This window comes from Jaculus jaculus, chromosome 5 (genome assembly GCF_020740685.1).
Source record: "Jaculus jaculus isolate mJacJac1 chromosome 5, mJacJac1.mat.Y.cur, whole genome shotgun sequence".
NCBI classification, from domain to species: Eukaryota; Metazoa; Chordata; class Mammalia; order Rodentia; family Dipodidae; genus Jaculus; species Jaculus jaculus.
The window spans coordinates 106,817,634-106,824,538 of record NC_059106.1 but is presented as its reverse complement, the minus strand read 5'-3'; the positions used below and the strand labels follow the sequence as shown (position 1 = coordinate 106,824,538).

At 43.7% G+C, this 6,905-nt stretch overlaps 1 non-coding gene across 1 annotated transcript; it reads right to left on the bottom strand.

The window, feature by feature from the left end:
- Window positions 1-6,411: 6,411 nt before the first annotated feature.
- Window positions 6,412-6,518, bottom strand: LOC123461093. Its single transcript, XR_006637411.1, has one exon. It is a non-coding gene; the product is annotated as a U6 spliceosomal RNA (small nuclear RNA).
- Between the last annotated feature and the right edge of the window lie 387 nt (window positions 6,519-6,905).

The window sequence follows — 6,905 nt, the reverse complement described above, 5'->3', positions numbered from 1 at the left end:
ACTAAAACAAAAAGATGTAAAAGTTACTTTTTGGGCTGGGTGGTGACCCACACCTTTAAACCCAGTACTTGGGAGGCAGAGGTAGGAGGAGCACTCTGAGCTCAGGACAGCCTGAGACTACATAATGAATTCTAGGTTAGCCTGGGCTAAAGTGAAACCCTGCCTTAAGACTGCCAACCCCTCAAAAAAGTTACTTTTCTATAAGAGTGCCATCTGTCTGTTAGACCCAGTTTTCAGCAGGCTGAGTGGGTAATATCACTTGACACCTGCGATAACAGAAAAGCTCAGTATTCACTAATTTTGAAAGTTCAAGAAATAGTATCACATGAAGTCCACAATGGGCATGCTGGCTGGCAGCTCTGGGCGGTGCCTGTTCTCAGTTTCCAGAGCCTCAGGCTCAAGCAGCTTGTTAAAGGCTTAGCAGGATGCAAGTGGAGAGCAGCCGCCCCTCCCCCACCACAGCCACTTGACAGCTGCCCTGGCCGCAGACTCAGGGAGGGATGGACAGCACAGGAGGACTGGATGCAGTAAGTAGTGGAAACAGCTCAAAATACAGCTTTGCTTGTGGGCAATTTCTGGTTGACTCTGGTATACTTTTAGTCAACTCACACCTTAACTCATGTGCTCCGGATGGCAGAGCCCATTCTCTGTGAGGACAGAAGGAGAAAACGCCTGAAAAGGGCTGGAGAGATGGCTTAGCGGTTAAGCGCTTGCCTGTGAAGCCTAAGGACCCCGGTTCGAGGCTCGGTTCCCCAGGTCCCACGTTAGCCAGATGCACAAGGGGGCGCACGCGTCTGGAGTTCGTTTGCAGAGGCTGGAAGCCCTGGCGCGCCCATTCTCTCTCTCTCCCCCTCCATCTGTCTTTCTCTCTATGTCTGTCGCTCTCAAATAAATAAATAAAAAATCAACAAAAAAAAAAAAAAAAAAAAAAAAAAAAAAAAAAAAAAAACGCCTGAAAAGTGCCAACTTCTGCACATCCTGTGAGGGGAGTGGAAGTGTGATGACAGCCCAGAAATACCCAGGTGGGGTTAAAACTGCAGAAGCACGTGGTGAGGCTATGTAAGGACCTGGCTACCAGGTCTTCCTACCATGGACTCAGCAAGAGAGCCACATCATCTTCCCTTGGATGCAGAGGGCAGTGGGAGAGAGCGGCAGCCCCTGAGGCAGAGGAGGATGACATATAATATACTGGAAAAGGCTCAGATCCTGACAAAGGGTTTGAGCCCAGAGATGTTGAACGCAGAGGAGGAAGGAGTTGGGGACCGGGAAGAAAAACACTGTTTCCAGAGGGACACACTAAGAACAACTTGCTGGGATGCTTCATCTTTTCTGTGGATTTTCTTTCTTGTTCCTTTTTATATAGGCTGTTCTCATGTATCCCATTCTGACCTCAGACTTGATATATAGCCAGGGATTAACTTGAACTTCTGATCCTGGAATTACAGGTATGCACCACTGTACCCAGTTTATACAGTGCTGGGAATTGAGCCCAGGGCTTCATGCATGCTAGGCAAGCACTCTACCAACTGAGCTACACCCCCCAGTGAAACTTTTCTAATCTGTAAGTAGTGTAAGGACAGAAATACTCCATTCTCGAGTTAATACCATCATGGCTCTTAAAAAGGCTTGTGCAGTGCTGGAGAGATGGCTTAGCAGTTAAGGCACTTGTCTGCAAAGCCAAAGGGCCTCGGTTCAATTCCCCAGGACCCACGTAGCAGATGCACAAAGTGGCACATGAGTCTGGAGTTCATTTGCAGTGGCTGTAGGCCCTGATGCACCCATTCCCCCCACTCTCTCTCAAATAAATAAATAAATAAAATAAAAAGGCTTCTGCAAAACGGAGTTGATTAACTAAACAAGAAGTTGCTGGCTTATAGATAATAACTTAAACTAGCAAAATGCACTGAAATGAAAAATGCAATTTCACATTCTACTCTGAAGGTTATAGAGTTATTTAGGCAGCTTCCTCCTAAATACAGTGTCTTTCATGTGGGCAACTGAAGGCATACAGTGGAATAAGTGTTGGCCCTGTAAGATGCAAGACAGTAACGAACAAATAAAAGTAAAAGACAGAGCTAATGGGATGGCTCATTAATTGAAAGCACTTACTAAGCCTGCCAACAAAAGCTCAGATCCTCAGAACCCACATAAAGATGGATGCAAGCAACTCATGAATCTAATTCCAGTGCACCTAAGACAACCCCAAAGCTCACAGACCACGTAGTCTGGCATTCCCAGTGGCAAAAAAGGAGGGACCCTGTCTCAAACAAGGTGAAAGGCAATGACTATCATTCCAAGGTTGTCCTCTAACTTCCATATGCACACCATGACATACATGCATCCACACATATACAGATGTATGTGCATACATATTCACATAAACACACACATCAAAATAAATAATGAAGCTGGGCATGGTGGTACATGTCTTTAATATGAGCATTTGGGAGGCAGAGGTAGGAGGATGTGAATTTGAGGCCAGCCAGGTACTATATAGTGAATTATAGTTCAGACTGGGCTAGAATGAGACACGACTTCACAAAGACCGATAAGTATGGGCTTAGTAGTTAAGGTACATGTCTGCGAAGGCTAAGGACCTAGGTTCAATTCCCCAGTACCCCCTAAGCCAGATGCACATGATGCACATGTGTCTAGAGTTCGTTTGCAGGGGCTGGAGGCCCTGGAATGCCCATTTTCTCTCTGTCTCTTTCTCTGTCTCTCTCTCTCCCTTTCTCTCTGTCTCTAACAAATAAATAAAAATAAATAAATCTTTTAAAAGTCCAATAAATAAATTAATTAATAAAATAATGAGACCATTTATAATGTCTTTATATTCTCACTATATTGGCCAAGCTAGACTTTTTTTTTTTGTTTGTTTTGTTTTTTGTTTTACGAGGTAGGATCTCACTCTAGCCCAGGCTGACCTGGAATTCACTATGTAGTCTCAGGACAGCCTTGAACTCACAGCGATCCTCCTACCTCTGCCTCCCCTGTGCTGGGATTAAAGGCTCATGCCACCACGTCCGGCTCAGACTATTTTCTTTTTTAAAAATAAATTTATTTATTTTCAAGGAAAAAGTGAGAGAATGGGTACACTAGGGCCTCCAGCCTCTGCAAGCAAACGCCAGACACATGTGCCACCTTGTACATCTGGCTTATGTAGGTACTAGGGAATCAAACATGGGTCTTTTGGCCTTGCTGGCAAGCACCTTAACTGCTAAACCATATCTCCAGCACCCCCTATTTTCTTTTTGTAAAACTTTTTGTTTATTTCTTTGTACATGTGTGTGTACGTGGGGGAGTGGCGTGAGAGCTTATGCCAGGGTCTCTAGCTACTGTGAACGAACTCCTGTCTAACTTTAAGCGGGCAGATGAAGAATTGAACCCTGGCCAGCAGGCTTTGCAAGTAAGTACCTTTAACTGCTGAGCCATCTCCCCATCCCCTGAACTGAAACTTTGACCCTTCTGCCTTAACTGAAATAGGTATGCACCCCTCCAGCTTTTATACTATAATTCTTCATCTATGTGTGCTAAATTATATAATTATTCAGTAAGCAACTCTTACTCTAAAGATAAGGAACACACTTGATAATGCCTACATAGTAAATTAAAACAGTATCTTAATAGACAATAGCTTCTGAAGAAAGTTTAGTACTATATGCAAAATGTGTGAGATGCATCTACTGAAATGTTTAGGGGACATTTATAGCTATAAATGCTTACATTTAAAAAGAAGAAAGAGAGGACTGATGAAATGGCTTAGTGGTTAAGACATTTGCCTGTGAAGCCTAAGGACCCTGGTTCCATTCTCCAGGACCCACATAAGCCAGATGCACAAAGGGGAGCATGCATCTGGAGTTAGTTTACAGTGGCTAGAGGCCCTGGCGCACCCATTCTCTCTCTCTCTGCCTTTCTCTCTCTCAAATAAATGAATAAATAAAATAATTTTAAAAAGAAGAAAAGGAAAGAGGGCTGAAGATATGGCTTAGCAATAAAGGTGCTTGTCTGCAAAGCCTAAGGACCCAGGATAGCTTCCCCAGTGCCCATTTGGAGCCAGATGCACAAGGTGGTGCATGCATATGGAGTTCTTAGCCATGGCTGGAGGCCCTGGCATGCCCATTCTCTCCTCTTTCTCCTCCCCCCTCTTTCTTTCTCTTTGTCTCTGACTCTCTCTCAAAAAAAATAAATAAAAATATTTTTAAGTCGGGTGTGGTGGCACATGCCTTTAATCCCAGCACTCAGGAGACAGAGGTAGGAGGATTGCTGTGAGTTCAAGTACACCCTGAGACTACATAGTGAATTCCAGGTCAGCCTGGGCTAGAGTGAGACCCTACCTCATAAAACAACAACAAAAATTTTAAAAAGAAGAAAGGGTCTGGAGTGATGGCTTCGCAGTTAAGGCATTTGTTAGCAAAGCTAAAGGGCCTAGGATTGTTTCCCCAGGACCCACATAAGCCAGCTGCACAAGGAGGTGCACATGTCTGGAATTTGTTTGCAGTGGCTGGAGCCCTGGTGCACCTATACTCTCTCTTCCTCTTTCTCTCTGTTAAATAAATAAATAAAAATAAATAAAATATTTTTAAAAAGAAGAAGAAAGAGGTGAGGTGGTGCACTGTAATCCTTGCACTTGGGAGATTGAGGCAGGAGGATTATCAAAAATTCAAGGCTGGTCTGGTCTTTATAGAGGTACCCTATCCAGAAGGAGAAAGGAAGGAGGAAAGGAGAGCAAATAAACATATATTACAAGAAAAGACATGCAGCGCAATACCTTTAAATAATTACAAAGTCATCAATAAAATGCTAACAAACCCAATTCAGAAGCATATTAAATGAATTACATACCATAATCAAGTGGGATTTACCCTAAGAATATACCAAACCAAATAAGTGGAGTACATTATATCAGAAAACCAAGGGCAAAACCACATGTTCATCTCAATGGATTCAGAAAATACATTGGAAAAAAAATACAATATGCATCTACTCTTCCTTTTTTATTTTGTTTGTTTGTTTTTGGTTTTTGGAGGTAGGGTCCAACTCTAGCCCAGGCTGACTTGGAATTCATTATGTAGTCTCAGAGTGGCCTCAAACTTATGGCCATCCTCCTACCTTTGACTCCTGAGTGTTGGGATTAAAGGTGTGCGTCATCACGCCTGGCTCCTGTCCGCAAGGCCAGGCATGGCTTTAGGAGAGGGGCCTGAGCTTCCAGACACAGCTAAGGAACCCCCTCCCCCACAAGCTACAGGAGGCCACTCCCTCTCCAAGCCCAGCACTCCTGAATTTAGGCTGTGCCCATAGTCCTGTAACCTTTGGCCAGTTGCCTAGGAAGCTCCTTATCAGCCAGCAGCCTTCACACAATCCTGAGACCCTAGATCACCCCCCCCCCACCATTGCCTATGTGCTAGAATGAATGTCCTCAGATGCTAATTAGGCATCAGAAATAAACTTGGTACATCCAGTCCCCTCAGGGTCCTCTCCCCAACCTTCAGATGCTTATAAACCCATTTTCACTGACAATAAACAGAGAGAGCTGTTCAACTATCTCCCGGGAGTGTTTCTCTGGTCACTTGCTCACCCTCCCTGGTTGACTGGGCACCTTCAGGGGACCATGGCCAGGCCTTGGAGGACACAGGAACCCACAGGCTCCCTTTTGTTTATTGTTTTGTTTTGTTTTTTAAAAAAGAACATTCTGTTTATTTATCTGAGAGTGACAGAGAAAGAAAGAGGCAGATAGAGAATGGGTGCGCCAGGGCCTCCAGCCACTGCAAACAAACTCCAGATGCATGTGCTACCTTGTGCATCTGGCTTACGTGGATCCTGGGGAATCGAACCTTGAACAGGAGTTCTTAGGCTTCACAGACAAGCACTCAACAGCTAAGCCATCTCTCCAGCCCTCCTTTTTGTTTTTTAATGTTGGAATAGAACCCAGAGCCTCGTGCATGCGGGCAAGTGTTCTACCACTGAGCCACACCCCAGCCTACAATGTCCATTCTTACTGTCTACCTCTTAGTACATCAGGAATAAAAACTTTTTTTTTTGCATGAGTACATATATATGCATGTGTGTAAGGGTACATGTGCACATGGTATGTGCATGTGTGTGGAAGCAAGAGGAAAACCTTAGGTGTTACCATTAAGAAGAGTGTCTAAGCCGGGTGTGGTGGCACACACCTTTAATCCCAGCACTCGGGAGGCAGAGGTAGGAGGATTGCCATGAGTTCAAGGCTACCCTGAGATGACAGAGTTAATTCCAATTCCGGGTCAGCCTGGACCAGAGTGAGACCCTACCTGGAAAAACCGAAAAAAAAAAAAAAAAAAAAAGGAAGAAGAGTGTGTACTTCTTTTTAAAATTTATTTTTATTAGATATGGACATATTTAGTATGTAAACAATACATGTTGGTACCATCCTTTAAAAATATGGAACGCTTCACAAATTTGCGTGTCATCTGTGCGCAGGGGCCATGCTAATCTTCTCTGTATCATTCCAATTTTAGTATATGTGCTGCTGAAGCAAGCACAAGACTGTCAACTTGTTAAGACAGGGTCTTTCACTAGCGTGGAGCTCACCAATTGAACTACACTGGGAGCCTCAGGAATCCTCCTGTCATGGCCTCCCAGTGCTGGAATTACAGATGCACACCACCACATTAAGCATTTTTACATAGGTACTTGGAATTTAAGTCAGTCCTCATGCTTGTGAGGCAAGAACTTTCACACCTGGATATAATTCTGGTACCCTAACATCAGTTTTTAAAATTATTAAAAATTTTTATTTGTTTATTTGAGAGAGAGGCAGATGATAGATATATGATAGATAGATAGATAGATAGATAGATAGATTGATAGATAGATAGGTAGATAGATGAAAGAGAGAGAGAGAGAGAGAGAGAGAGAATGGGTGCACT